Source organism: Balaenoptera physalus (assembly GCF_965194825.1).
Source record: "Balaenoptera physalus genome assembly, contig: HAP1_SCAFFOLD_967, whole genome shotgun sequence".
Taxonomy (NCBI): domain Eukaryota; kingdom Metazoa; phylum Chordata; class Mammalia; order Artiodactyla; family Balaenopteridae; genus Balaenoptera; species Balaenoptera physalus.
In genome coordinates this window covers 121,317-137,528 of record NW_028125823.1, presented here as the reverse complement: position 1 = coordinate 137,528, position 16,212 = coordinate 121,317, and the positions used below count along the sequence as shown (strand labels likewise).

General features: G+C 34.3%; 1 long non-coding RNA gene across 7 annotated transcripts in view; it reads right to left on the bottom strand.

Moving 5' to 3' along the window:
* The window catches only part of LOC309653710, a 249,284-nt gene that overhangs the window by 111,767 nt on the left and 121,305 nt on the right, over positions 1-16,212 (bottom strand). For 6 of the 7 annotated variants that reach the window (XR_014259397.1, XR_014259398.1, XR_014259399.1 and 3 more), the window contains exon 2: positions 3,509-3,663. This is a non-coding gene — a long non-coding RNA (uncharacterized lncRNA). Of the gene's footprint in view, positions 1-2,862; positions 2,898-3,508; positions 3,664-16,212 lie in introns of all 7 variants that reach the window. The other variant, XR_014259403.1, reaches the window with a different exon arrangement.

The following is a 16,212-nucleotide window of genomic DNA, read 5'->3' as shown; positions in this document are numbered from 1 at the left end:
GGTGTGTAGATTTCTATCTACATATACATGGAAAATTATGAAATATATACAAACATGTACACACAGAATGGCCTTTACATATTCTATGAAAAATTCGTTCCCACCAACTAATGTATCACGGAAAAAAATTTCCAGAGGAGATATAGATAGATAGATAGATAGATAGATAGACAGACAGACAGACAGATATGGATATATGTATCTATGTTTGCCTCTACAGACCCTTACTAGTAGTTGACATTATGGATGGTTCTACTAATTGACTCTTCTCAAATTTCTCCATGTAAGTTTGAGATAAACATGTAGGACAGCTTTCTTACCATGTGGGTAGTAAATGGGAGCAACAAGGACTATTGAAGGAGAACACAGCACATTGCTGCGTTAGTCTACTGAATATACTAAAAGGTGAAATTGAACCATCCCCATGTCAATCCTTGGGGATTAAGCAGAAGAACAAGGTGTTTACATTACTCAAGTTTCAAACAAGCGAACAGACACCTCAGCACTTCCAGGTAACTACATTTCCACAAAAACTCCTATGAACATGCCAATAAGTCCAGAGCATCAAGAACTATGGCTAAAGAGGCCTTATGAGGCACTCAAAGACCTCACTTAGCCTAGAGTAAGTGGTTATACAGACTAATCCTTCTGTAACCCAAGTGAGGGGTGGAGAAGAAGCACTTCCTCATAGCATAGGGCAGTGGTGATGGACAGAGAATATGCAAGGAATGAACTCTTAATACTGGCATCTTGTAGGCACACAGAGTATATAGATCATAGGAACAATGAGAAAAGAAACCTTTAGTTCCTTTAATTGGCTGAATTCATTAGAGGCTAGTATGGTTTAGACAAAAAAAAAAAAAAGAGGCTCTTTCTAGCACAAGAGTTGGAAGATTGGTCGCCTATTTCAGTAGTTCTTATATAATCCAAACTCAGGTGAACAAGTGTTAGAGACAATATACTTTATTATGATCAATCTTTGTAGGAGAGGCATAAACCCAGTCTGATTATATTTGAAAAAAAACTACTGTGATAATACTTCCCTTCCATGTGTTGGAGTATAATCTGCCATAATATATTTGGAGAAAATCTGGAATTTATCACATTCACAGTGAAAAAAAGAACAATCTGCCAGGGATTGGGGAGGGGAGGAGGGAAGGATGAACAGCTAGAGCAGACAGGATTTTTAGGGCAGTAAAACTATTCCACATGATGTGGTGGTAATGGTGGGTACATAACATCATGCCTTTGACAAAACCCACAGAACTGTAGATCACAAAGAATGTGAGCCCTTAAAATAACTGACTTTATTTTATAACAATGTATCAATGTAGGTTCAATTTTAACATGCTTACCACACCAAGGCAAGATGTTAATAATGAGGGCAAGGGAAGGAGTGGGAGGGGGAGTATATGGGAACTCTGAACATTCTGCTCAATTTTTCTGCAAGCTCAAAACTATTCTAAATTCCAATAATTCAAAAAATGGAAAGGGAATAAGAAAGGCATATGAAGTTAATACTAAACTAAAAACTTTGGAGTAGGCATATTAATTTCAACAAAGCTGATTTAAGAATCAGCTTGGGACACCTGGAAACAAAGGGCAGGGTTAGCCCCTACAGCCAGTGCTGCTTTACAAGATTTGGAATAAACACATAACTGAGTCTTTTGCTCCATGTGGGAGTGAAGAAAAGTGTAGGAGGGGCCTTGCCTCCAGCCTTACAGTCAGCTCCCTGAGGGGTTGTTCTCTATCTTGTTTCATACTGAGACTGTTTATTGGTGACATTCTTTCTGGGTCAAAACCATTCCAGTGGGGGTAAGCTGAGACGAAGTGAGAGAGTGTCATGGACATACATACACTACCAAATGTAAAATAGATAGCTGGTGGGAAGCAGCCGCATAGCACAGGGAGATCAGCTCAGTGCTTTGTGACCACCTAGAGGGGTGGGATAGGGAGGGTGGGAGGGAGATGCAAGAGGGAGGAGATATGGGGATATATGTATACATATAGCTGATTCACTTTGTTATACAGCAGAAACTAACACAACATTGTAGAGCAATTATACTCCAATAAAGATGTTAAAAAAAATTTTTTTTTAATTAAAAATACCAAGGAAAAGGTGGGACATTACATATTAATAAAAGTATCAATTCTCCAAAAAGACATAAAACTCCTAAAGTTGTGGAATCTGACATCAAGCTTTCAATATATGTGAAGCAAAAACTGATAGATCAAGTAGGTACAGAATCAGTAAGGATAGACTTGACCTGGACAGTAATAGCAATCAAACTAATATAATTGGCATTTATAGACTACTCCACTCAACAACAATAAAAGATACATTTTTCTCAAGCTCATGTGGATCACAGAGAAAAGTCTCAAGAGGAATTTTAAAAAGCAATTATATAGAATTAAAAATTAAAAAAAAATTGTAGATACAAAGCAGTGCTGAGAGGAAAATTAAGTGCATATATTCAGAAAGAAGAAAGATCTATAATCAGTAATCTGAGCTCCACCTCAGGAAACTAGAGACTGAAGAACAATTTAATATTAGTGTAAGCAGAAAGTAAAAAGAAATAATACATATGTGAGCATAAGTTATTGAAACTGAAAACTTTAGTAGAGAAAATCAATGAAACCAAAAACTTCTTTGAAAAGACCAGCAAAACTGATAAACCTCTAGCCAGGTTAACAGAAAAAGAAAAGAAAAGAAAAAATAATTACCAGTATCAGAAATTAAAGAGACGTCATCCTGACCTGTTTCATGAATGTTAAAAAAGGCAGTAAAGAACAACAAGCAGAACTCTATAATTTAGATGAAACAGAATGATTTCTTCACAGACACAAATGCTTAAAACTTACACAAGGAGAGACAGGTAATCTGATCAGGCCCATATCTATTAAAAAAAAATTGTATCAATAATCAAAAACCTTCCAAAAAAGACACCTTCAGTTCAGATAGTCACCGGTGAATTTTACCAAATCAAAAGAAAGGGTGCCAATTACCACAATCTCTTCCAGAAAACAGAAGCTGAGGAAACTCATTCTATGAGGTCAGCATTACCATAATACCAAAACCAGACACAAGCATTACGTGACATAAAAATATTTATATATCATGTTAAGAAGTTGAAAACTTTCTCACTAAAATCCAGAAAAAAGGAAAGATATTCTCTTTTACTCTTTCTACTCTCCGTTTTACTGAGATTTTTAGCTAGTACTTTAAAACAAGAAAAAAAAAAAAAAAGAGAAAGTATTTGGCTTGGAAAGGATTAAATAAAGCTGTCTATACTTGCAGATGACATGACTGTCTCTGCAGAAAAATATAATTTTGGAAAATTATGGAAATAATAAAGGACCATAACAAGGTCACAGGATTCATGGTTTAGTATATATTTTTGTGTATATGCTATACATACATATATATGTATTTTGTATATATACCGTACATATAAATATAAACAAACATACATTTAATACGTCAATGAAATTTGAAATTAAAACATACCATGTTGGGCTTCCCTGGTGGTGCAGTGGTTGAGAATCTGCCTGCCAATGCAGGGGACACGGGTTCGAGCCCTGGTCTGGGAAGATCCCACGTGCCGCGGAGCAACTGGGCCCGTGAGCCACAACTACTGAGCCTGCGCGTCTGGAGCCTGTGCCCTGCAACAAGAGAGGCCGCGACAGTGAGAGGCCCGTGCACCGCGATGAAGAGTGGCCCCCGCTTGCCGCAACTAGAGAAAGCCCTCGCACAGAAACAAAAAACCACCACAGCCAAAAATAAATAAAATAAATTTCTAGTTAATATTAAAAACCAAAAAAAAACATACCATGTATATTGTACCATAAAAATGAAGTACTTAAATATAAATCTAACAAAATATGTATAGGAACTATATGTGCAAAACTATAAAATGCTGATAAAAGAAACCAAAGATTAAATAAATCAAGAGTTATTCTGTGTATACTGACTGGAAAAATCAATATTATTAAGATGTTTATTCTTCTTAACTGTATCTATATATTCCATGCAATTCCAATCAAAATTCCAGTGAGCTATTTTCTTGATATTGACACACTAATATCAAGTTAATGTGGAAAGGAGAAAGACCTAAAACAGCCAAAACAATAATAGAAGATTAACAGCATAGCTGTAGTGCTAACAATTCCTGATTTCAAGAATTACTATAAAGCTACAGTAATCAAGAGAGCATGATATTGGCTCAAGAATAGACACATAGATCAATTAAACCATAGAAACAGCCCAGAAGGAGAGGCACAGAAATGCAGTCAACTGGTATTTCACAAGGGACAAAGACAATCAAGAGAGAAATAGATGAATGGATAAACAAAGTGTGGTACATTCAAACAGTGCAATATTCTTCAATGAAGAAAAATAAATGAACTAAAATGCCATGAAAGGATATGGATGAATATTAAATGTATAGGGTAAAATGAAAGAAGCCAGTAGCAAAAGTCTACATACTGAATTATTCCACTTACATGACATCTGGAAATGACAGAACCTATAGGCATGGTAAATCAGTAATGGCCAGTAGATTAAAGAAGGGCTAGAAATGATGATGAAACACAGGGAATATGTTCAGAGTTTCAAAACAATGCTGTATACTTTCATTGCAGATACATGACACTAAGCATTTGTAAAATTCCATAGAGCTTTACAGCTCAAATAGTAAATATTAATATAAACAAATTTTAAAAAATCATTTAAGAGGTCAGGGGAATCCAGGATGGGTGCAGAATGTAACTCGGGGCTGGGTATATGGGAACTGTCTGTATTACCCTTTCAATTTTTCTATAAATCTAAAATGTTTTCTAAAAACAAAAACTTATTTTTAAAAAATTCTGCAAGACACAAATAGAATACATTCAAAGAAAGTCACATCATAGTCAAACACCATAAATGAAAATAATATTTAACCAGAAAATAAAAAGATACATTATATTCTGGCACAACAATAAGAAGAATGAGAGCTAACATCATCAGAAACAAGTGAAGCCAGAGATAATAAAATCATATATTTAATGAAATTATAGGAAAAATGTGTAACCCCCAAATTTTATCTCTACTAATAATTTTGTCCCAAAATTAAGGTTAAATAATGAAATTTTCAAATAAACAAGAACAGGCAGAATTTGTTGCTAGCTGAACCAGACTGCAAGGAATACTGTTGATAGCTCTTCAGATAAGACAAAGAAAACCAAACCAAACCAAAACAAACAAACAAAAATCAGCACAAATTTACTGATGTACGTATCTGCAGGAAGAAACGAAGAGCACCGGAAAGGGAAATTGTGAATTTAACTATAAAATATATTAAATAGTTACTAACTCTTTAAAGAAAAAACTACACTGTGGATACATAACACATAATAGAAGGAGAATGAGTGACAACTAAAGTACAAAGGACAAAACAACAATACATGGTATTTTACTTACAATAATGGCTAATTGGCATAATTTAAGTCACTTTGAAAAGTTAAAGATTAAAAAGCTGAATTTAGAAAATAACCAGTAATAACACAAAGCAACATACAGTTAAAACACTGACAGAATTAACAGGAGTTACAGAAAAATATACAATGAACCACAGCTATTTCAAATAGGATTTTCTCATAATTAAAAACAAAAAAATCAGTAATGCTATAAAAGCTTTATTTTTTATTGAAGTAAAATTGATGTATACCATTATAAAAGTTTCCGGTGTGCAACACTGTAATTCAATACACAACGGGATCATCATCAAAAGTGTAGTTATCATCCATCACCACAGAGTCGATCCCTTTTACCCATTTTGCCCACCTCTCAACCCCTTCTCCTCTGCTGTATCTCTTCTAGATATAAAAGTTTTAAACTATATTATTATCTAACTTACCTAACAGAAATTTATAGAATACTACATCTGGCAGCTAAAATACATAGTCTTTGGGGCTATAAAACAAGTCTCAATAAGTCACAAAGGATCATATGTTCTGTGAACATACATAAATGAATAAATGCTTTCGCGAAGAATAATGAGATAATCTTATGTGTTTGAGAATTAGCAGTACGTGTCTAAATGAACACTTGTTTAAAAAAATGCAATGGGAATTTAAAATATATTATTGACAGTATGGAAATAGAAATGTACCTTATCAAAACTTATATGATGGAGGCAAAACAGTCTTTGGCTATACTTTATCATTTAAATATGAAAGTTTAAAAAATCAATCAGCTAAGCCTCCATCTCAAGATTCTAAAAAGGAAAAGGGAAAATTTAAAACCCAGAGGAAGAAGAAGGACAAAAAGTAGAATGATGAGAACAAAGATCAAAGATATAAAATAGAGAAAAATAACAAAGCCATAAGCGTTAATCTTTGGAAGTTTAATAAAATTGATAAACTCTGTAGTAGTAGAATAATACCCCCTCCCAAGTTGTATAAGTGTTATTTCCCAGAACCTGGGAATATGTTCCCTTACATGGCAAAGAGACATTGCAGATGCAGTTAAGTCAGGATCTCCATAGCGTTTCCTGAATTACCCTGGTGAGCCAGTGTAATCACAAAGGTCCTTATTTTGAAAAAGAGTAGACGAGGGAAGCAGAAGTGTCGGAGTCAGAAAAGGAGATGTGACAGTGGAAGCAAAGTGAGAATGATTTCATTTCAGGCTGTAAGTATGGAAGGGGGCCAGTAGCTGAGGATTGGGGAGAGCCTCTAGAAGCTGAGAAAGGCAACAAACTGGATTCCCAGAATGTGCAGAAGGCATGGGGTCCTGTAAACATTTTAACTGTAGCTTAGTTAGACCTATTTTGAACTGTGATCTCCAGAACTGTAAAATAATAAATTTGTGGTGTTTTAAGTCACTAAGATTGTGTTAATTTGTTACAGCAGCAACAGGAAACTAAGAGAAACCCTTAGCAAGACTGATAAAAAAATGTAAAGTGCACACAAATTAACGTTAACTGAAAGCAGTATAGTGGTGCCAATACACATATTTTCAAATTAAAGGAGAATAAGAGAATAGTGTATTTCCTTCTTGATTTTCAATACTGTATTTAGCAGAAACCAACTTTATTAGCATAAGGACACAGGGGCGACAATGAAAAACAACAATCATAAGGAGAAAAAAGAAAAGAAAACAAAATGTACTATTTAATTAATTGTAAATGGATTAAAAAAATCATCCATTTTTAATTTGCTGTTTGTTAACTTTTTTTTTTTAACATCTTTATTGGAGTATAATTCCTTTACAGTGTTGTGTTAGTTTCTGCTGTATATCAAAGTGAATCAGCTATACATATACATATAGCCCCAGATGCCCTCCCTCTTGCCTCTCCCTTTCCCCGTCCCTATCCCACCCCTCTAGGTGGTCACAAAGCACGGAGCTGATCTCCCTGTGCTTGACTATCTTTTTGAAACAGCAAGATGTCCGGATCCTAATATCAATAAAACAAATTAGGACCATAAATGACTCCATTAAAATAAATCTGTTGCCCATAAATTTTCTAGCAATTAATATAAATCAACTTTATTATAAATTGTATAGTACACTCCTGCCAAATTGAGAACTATATATTTTATTTCCATCTGTATTTTGAAGTGTGAATACTAGAAAATTAGCTTTAATAAAAGCTCAATTAATCTAAGTAATAATGCCTAAATATCTCTTGGTGTGAAGGGTCTTGAAACACATGACTTTCCATCCCAATGCCAGTTTTGTCTAATCATCTTATGGGCAAAATTTATGTCATATTTTTACTTTGAAAAATCTATTTGGAACAAAGAAAACTATAGTTAGGCAACAATTCCTGTATTGTTGAAAATTAGCAACTGTTATCACAACAACAACAATAAAATGTACTTTGACTCCAATGTAATTATGTACTTAATTTTTCTCTTTTTTAGTTTTCAAGAACCATTTTTTATTAAACCCATATAAGAAAATTTACTTATCGGTGTTATTTCTATTTAATTTACAAGAAGACTGAAGCAACAGTTATGTCAGTATTATATATTGCTTAAATTTTTTCACTGATTTTATGTTAGAGTTATTTGGAAAGTTTATAGTCCTTAAATTTCGATTAATGTCCTCACATTTTGTTGCATGTGTGCTCAGTTCTCCCCAAAATTATTTGAACTTGACCACTCTGAATATAAAGCTGGCATTCAAGTCAATCAAAAAATTACTTATGTCTTTGGTGAAATGTCTATTTACGTCTTCCGCCCATTTTTTAATTGGATTGTTTGTTTTTTTTTATATTGAGCTGCACGAGCTGTTTGTATATTTAGGAGATTGATCCTTTATCTATTGTTTCATTGGCAAATATTTTCTCCCATTCTGAGGGTTGTCTTTTCATCTTATTTATGGTTTCCTTTGCTGTGCAAAAGCTTTTAAGTTTAATTAGGTCCCAGAAGACATACAGATGGCCAAGAGGCACACGAAAAGATGCTCAACATCACTAATTATTAGAGAAATGCAAGTCAAAACTACAGTGAGGTGATACCTCACACCGGTCAGAATGGCCATTATCAAAAAATCTAGAAACAATAAATGCTGGAAAGGGTGTGCTGAAAAGGGAACCCTCCTGCACTGTTGGTGGGAATGTAAGTTGATACAACTATGGAGAACAGTGTGGAGGTTCCTTAAAAAACTAAAAATAGAACTACCATATGACCCAGCAATCCCACTACTGGGCATATACCCTGAGAAAAGCATAATTCAAAAAAGAGACATGTACCACAGTGTTCACTGCAGCACTATTTACAATAACCAGGACATAGAACTAACCTAGATGGATAAAGAAGATGTGGCACCTACAGACAATGGAATATTACTCAGTCATAAAAAGAAACGAAACTGAGTTATTTGTAGTGAGGTGGATGGACCTAGAGTCTGTCATACAGAGTGAAGTAAGTCAGAAAAAGAAAAACAAATACGTATGCTAACGCATATATGGAATAGATTCCATATATGCAATCTAAAAAAAAAAAAAATGGTACTGATGAACCTAGTGGCAGGGTAGGAATAAAGATGTAGACATAGAGAATGGACTTGAGGATATTGGGGTGGAAGGGAAAGCTGGGGCGAACTGAGAGTAGCATTGACATACATACACTACCAAATGTAAAACAGTTTGCTAGTGGGAAGAAGCAGCACAGCACAGGGAGATCAGCTCGGTGCTTTGCGATGACCTAGAGGGGTGGGATAGGGAGGATGGGAGGGAGGCTCAAGAGGGATATGGGGACATATGTATGCATATGGCTGATTCACTTTGTTGTACAGCAGAAACTAACACAGCATTGTGAAGCAACTATACTCCAATAAAGATCTATTTAAAAATTACGTATGATTTAAGTGAAATTCATTAAGACTAAGTACTTAATGAAAATTAGCAAGGTGTTTCATCTCTCTTCAGAAACAAATATCCATTTTTACCTTTACTTGATATATCTGAAGTAACGTATATAGATTTGCCTTTGAATATTACATTTCTTCCATCTGGTCCACTACTATTTTGGAAAGCTTGGTCCTTTCTGAGTGAGAAACATAAGATTTGAAATGATTAAGGTCCATTTATAACATTACTATTTGCTTAAATTTTATATCATTATCTGTCATTATTGAGTAGAATGCATCACCCCTGAAGGAGGCATATGAGTCTAATGGTAAAAATATAAGGATGAGGCATATATTTAGGTCATGGATAACTCAGCAGGTAATGAAGAACGGAGGAGGCATTTAAAATCCCCTACATTTGAAAATCTTGTAAGCCAAAAGATGATTCTTAAACTACAGAAAATGTTATGTGTTTATCTAATTGCTTGATAGTGTTTCTTGTTTTCTTTCATAAAGATGCATGGTACTGCTATTGGGGAAATTAAATTTACTTAGACCGCATGAAATCGTAAAATAAAACAGTACTAATTATTACTAATACTAATACTATGAGAAGAAGGAGAAGAAGGAGAGGAAGAGGGGAAAATTCAATTGTAATAATTTCCATTTTTAAGTATTTTATGTCCCAAGCTCTCTGCTATGTGGTATATGTGAATTAACTTATTAAATCATCTCACCAGACTTGTGGGTAAGTACTACACTATATAAGAGTCTTTTGCCTGAAAAAAATAGAAAATCCCAACTCAGTAAGAAAAATTTATTACCTCATATAGCAAAGACTCTAAAGGTCAGGCACCCCCAGGGTTGTTTAATTCAGTAGCTGAATGATGTCATCAAGAACCCAGCTCTTTTCGTTATTTTCTGACCTGCCCTCCTCAGCACCTTTGTTCTCAGCCTTCCTCCCTTCATGAGAGTAAAATGGTTATGACTCTGTGTGTAAGCATGAGAACGTGTAGTAGAAAATGTGGGTAACTCTTCTTGCGTGAGTTTTCTTTTTTAAAGGGGAAACTTTCCCCAGACTCTTTCCAGCAGACTTCTCCATATGTAAATGAAGATGAATACAAATTTAACCATGATTAAAATATATTTTTTATCTTTAGGGTAGGATCAAAGTTTCGTAATCATCCCTAGATCTATCACTGGCAAAGAGAATAAGATTTTAATGATCAGCTTAGAGTACGCAGGATTTAACAGTGAGTCCTATGGGAGAGAATTAAAAACATGAACAAAATAACCAAGTAGGGAGATTGAAAGTGAGGTAGGCAACCACTTATGTCTGCTACAGATATTATCTTTACTTTCTAGATAATCAAACAAGGGATAAAAGAAATGGTGAGATTAACATTATTGGGACAGGAAGTTGCAGAATATGAATTCAATGATACGTTGAAGGGTTGGAGAGATTTAGTAGCTTGTTCCAATAAGACAATGCACAGTAATGTGTTAGAGGAGGAAAAAATAAAAGAAAGACATTTCTCTGGACTTAAGAAGGTGATGTCTGTGCCAGAATTCATATCATTAAGTTATTTTCTGGACCAGACATTTATTTCAGAGATCTAACTAATATTTTTACTGTCTTTTTTTTTTTTTTTCTATTTGAGGTAAGAGATTCTAGAGCATATTTGAATGTTGGTGTGATGATCCAATACACAGGAAGAGATTAAGGAAACAGAGAAAATCAAGTAACGGCAGGAGAAATTTCTTTCATAAGTCACTAGTAGAGGATAACAAGAATAATTACTGAGAGATTTAAAAGAAAGAAAGCCCTTCCAATGTTTGAGAAGAATGAGAAAACATGGATATACTCAGTAAAGTCTGGAAAATTATTCATAGAAGACAATGCAGCCAGTGTTTTAGTTCACATCCTCATTATTATCCTCAATTTTTAATTTTTCATCTTTATTCACCTCTTTATTCTTCACATGTTTCTCCTCATATACTAACTATTAATTTTCAAGTTCCTTATAAAAATTAAAATACTATTCTGGGGAAATTGTTACTAGAAATCTTTATACACTTACACAAACCTTAGAACTCAAGCACATCATAATGAAAACATGAACTAAGACAAATATATAGTGCTTGAATGGCATCAAATTTTATTGTGTTAAACTGTGTAAAACTTTCCTATAAAAAAATGTAAAGGTTTATATTAAGAAGTCAGAGTGCCATTGTACTTTAATCAGGCGCTCATCTAAATGGAAATGAGCAAGACTAATTTTGTAGAATTTAGATGCTGAGCTGAACCAAACTTATTATAAAAGAACTGGTGAATCTATCACAGCAAAGGTAAGTAACTATCTTGTAAAGTAAATTCATCTATAATGCAATAAAAAGATGTATTAAATCCAAGGATGAGAGATTTGTTGCTGCCCTTGAATATACATTCAAATAGCTTTAAAAAAATCTGCCTGAAGGCCCCCCCAGGTGTGTGGTTGGACCAGGAGTATAGGGGGGAACTGAAGCCTTAAAGCCCACTTAAAGCCAACAAAAGATCAGAAAGAAAAATTAAGGAAACAATCCTATTTACCATCACATCAAAAGAAATAAAATACCTAAGAACAAACTTACCTAAGGAGACAAAAGAACTGTACTCTGAACACCATAAGATGCTGATTAAAGAAATTAAACATGACACAAACAGTTGGATGATATACCATGTTCTTGGACTGGAAGAATCAATATTGTTAAAATGATCATATAACCGAAGACAATCCACAGATTCGACGCAATCCCTATCAAATGACCAATAGCATTTTTCACAGAACTAGAACAACAAATTTTTTAATTTGTATGAAAACACAAAGACCCCTATTAGCCACACCAACTTTAAGAAAGAAAAACGGAGCTGGAGGTAACAGACTTCCTGACTTCAGACCATACTAGAAAGTTACAGTCATGAAAACAACATGGTACTGGCACAAAACAGAAATATAGATCAATGGAACAGGAAAGAGAGCCCCGAAGTAGACCCAACCACCTATGGTCAATTAATCTATGACAACAAAGGCAAGAATACGCAGTAGAGAAAAGACAGCCTCTTCAATAACTGGTGCTGGGAAAACTGGACAGCTACATGTAAAAGAATGAAATTGAACATTCTTTAACATCATACGCAAAAATAATCTTAAAATGAGTTAAAGACCTAAATGTAAGAGTGGATTCTATAAAACTCCTAGAGGAAAACATAGGCAGAAGACACTTTGACATAAATTGTAGCAAAATCTTTTTGGAACCACCTCCTAGAGCAATGAAAATGGAAACAAAAATTAACAAATGGGACTTAGTTAAACTGAAAATCTTTTGCGCAGCAAAGGAAACCATAAACAAAACGAAAAGAGCCTACAGAATGGGAGAAAATATTTGCAAACGATGTAACCCATGAGGGATTAAACTCTAAAATATACAAACAGCTCACACAGCTCAATATAAAAAGAAAAACTCAATGAAAAAAATTGCAGGAGATCTAAATAGACATTTCTCCCAAGAAGACATAGAGATGGCCAACAGGCACATGAAAGGATGCTCAAATCGCTAATTATTAGAGAAAGGTAAATCAAAACTACAATGAGGAACCACCTCGCACCAGTGAGAATGGCCATAATCAAAAGGTCTACAAACAATAAATGCTGGAGAGGGCGTGGAGAAAAGGGAACCCTCTTACACGGTTGGTGGGAATGTAAAATGGTACAGCCACTATGCAGAACAGTATGGAGGTTCCTTAAACAACTAAAAATAGAACTACCATATGATCCAGCAATCCCACTTCTGAGCACATATCTAGAGAAAACCATAATTCAAAAAGATGCATGCACCCCAGTGTTCACTGCAGCACTATTTACAATAGCCAGGACATGGAAGCAGCCTGAATATCTATCGACAGATGAATGGACAAAGAAGATGTGGTATATATATATATGTGTGTATATATATATATATATATATATATATGTATGTATATATGTATATATGTATATATATATATATATATAAAACGGAACACTACTCAGACATGAAAAAGATGAAATAATGCCATTTTCAGCAACATGGATGGAACTAGAGTTAATCATACTAAGTGAAGTTAAGTCAGACAGAGAAAGACAAATACCATATGATATTACTAGAGTGTGGAACTAAAAAAGAAAAAATGATACACATGAACTGATTTACCAAACAGAAACCAACTCACAGATAAAGAAAACAAACTTATGGTTACCAAAGGGGAAAACAAACTTATGGTTACCAAAGGGGAAAACAAACTTATGGTTACCAAAGGGGAAATGTGGGGGGGAGGAATAAATTATGAAGTTGGGAGTAACATATACATACTACTATATATAAGATAGATAAACAACAAGGACCTATGTATAGTACAAAGAACGATACTCAATATTTTGTAATAAACTGTATTACAAAAAATATGTTACTTTGCTACACTTGTAACTCACACAACACTGTAAATTAACTATACTCCAATAAAAAAAAAAACTGCCTGAAATTAAAAATAGTAATAATACTTTAAAATCATCTGTAGCCATGATTCTTTATGAAATGTAAAAAGTGACCAATATTTTTGTATCATTGTTAATTACATATATATTTTTTGCTCTATTTCTTTGATGTGATTTGGAAACTTCAGACAAGGATATTCATCCCCTCAATGCTTAGTCTAATGTATAGATAGACCTACTATAATCAATCTTTCAGGTAACATAAACATACAGGTCTACTCGTGTATAATTAATTTTCAAAAATAACACTTTCTAAATACAGACATAGAGGAAATATTTACAGGGAATTTTCATTATAAAGAAAAACTCAAATTACAATTTTAAACAGACCACTGAGCAAATCATTTTGAAATACTTGATCAGGTATTTAGAGGTTACTATAACAATAATCAGATCTCCCTCAAATACAGTAGTATGTATGTGTCTATATATCTATACATATATATCTATATATATTATATTAAAAAACTTTAAAGTAATTTTTCCCACCCCAATGGATAGTGTATATCTCCAACCCAGTTAAATCTTACCCTCTTTCAACAAAAATTAAACAAAAAAGTGTTTGTGGTTTCTAACACCTTGTCTTCAAAACAAAACAACAACCAAAACAACAGAAACAAAACAAAAAATAAAAGCAGCGTACCTACTAGTTATGTCAGGGTCATTAAAACCCCAGGGAGTCCAAAACCCCAAGGGGCACGTCTGGATGGAAGCTGCCTCCCTTTGCCGGAAGCTCCAAATTACAAAAATATCAGTTGCAAAAATTTTCCTTGACTGCTGGAAGATTGGAGCATTGTAAATTAGACCACAGAGTTCCAATAAACCTTAACTGGAAAAAAAATGTCTAGCACACTCTAGTGAATCTTGGTCTCTATTTTGATGATTCATCTAGTGAGTCATATTCCTGGAAAGATTCTCTAGGGTCCCACAAAGGCTCACGCTTATTGTCCAAGGCTAGAACTCTTATGCACAGTCACATCCAGTCTCTGTTTTGGGGGTCTGCCACTGTGCCTGGGTGGCTGGTGCTGCAAAGACTCAAAACATAACCACAGAGGAATAATCTAGACAAACCAACAGGTCCTGGAGATATTTCTGGATCTCAAATAAAGAGGCCCTCTTGCTTCCTCGTGAGTTCCCCTCTGAGGTCTTTGGAGCCTTTAATGTGAGTGGAGTTCATTCTGGACAATCTAGAAAGAGGTTCTAATCATGTTTTTCGTCCAAAGAGAAGATACCAGGTTCATAATCTGTGATAACATCATCCCCTCCTCTCAAGGAGTATCTGCAACAGGATGCAACACTATCTGTTCTAGCTATTGCCACCACTGTTGTAACTTTTTCTGGGGCAAAAAGATCCCTAATCCCTTTCAGTCAGCATCACTGAGAAGGGGCCAGGCCATGGAAAAGTCTGAAAAAGAATGGTAATCCAAAAGATAGTTTGCATTTTCTCCTAGACACAAAAATACTAGTGACTGCTCTACCAATTGATACAGGAATACTTCTTCCTGTCTTCTAAATATTCCACTATACTTGAATAAATCAAGCTCCCTGACTCTTAATTAGGGGCCCAGGGAATAACACCCCGTACTTCCCATTCTATAATAATGGTTTTGACATTTTTATTTCTATCTCTTTTCCATAGTCTACAAGCTTTAAGAGGAAGCACACAATGTACCTTATATTTACCATAATAATTTCATTGTATAGCACAGTGCCTGACCTGATATAGTTAGTATACACAAAAAATACTTCTTAGTTAAATGAATGTATCAAGATTTTCCCATCAGTAAGGTATGCCAACTAGCTAAAAGTTTAGGGTTTTGTCATTCCATACTTCTTCTTTTCCAAAGAAGTGCATGAAGTAGAAATTAGCCCTTTCTAAATATTATTGCATGTCTTTACATAACAAGAAAACTAAATAATAAAAAGCGTAGATTGAATTTTTCTTCATGAAACAACAGTTCTCAGTATATGAAACAACAGGATGGAATGCACAACTTGCTTTGGGGACCTCACCTGACTCTCCCTCAGATCATCTTGAAAAATGCACTGTGAATTATATCTTATCAGGTTAACTGACTACTCATTTTAGCTCTAAGTAAATGGCCAAACATAGCTGACATTTAACAGAGAACACAGAAGTAAAGATTGCAATCTTTTAAGTAAGTTTCAGACTTATCAAACATAGCATTTTTCTTGCATATTGCTGTCAGGAAAACTATGAGTAACACTTTTTAAAAAAAAAATCATCGTTGCCGTCAAAAACTGAAAAACTTTGTAAGTTAATTGGGAAGTAAATTAAGAATC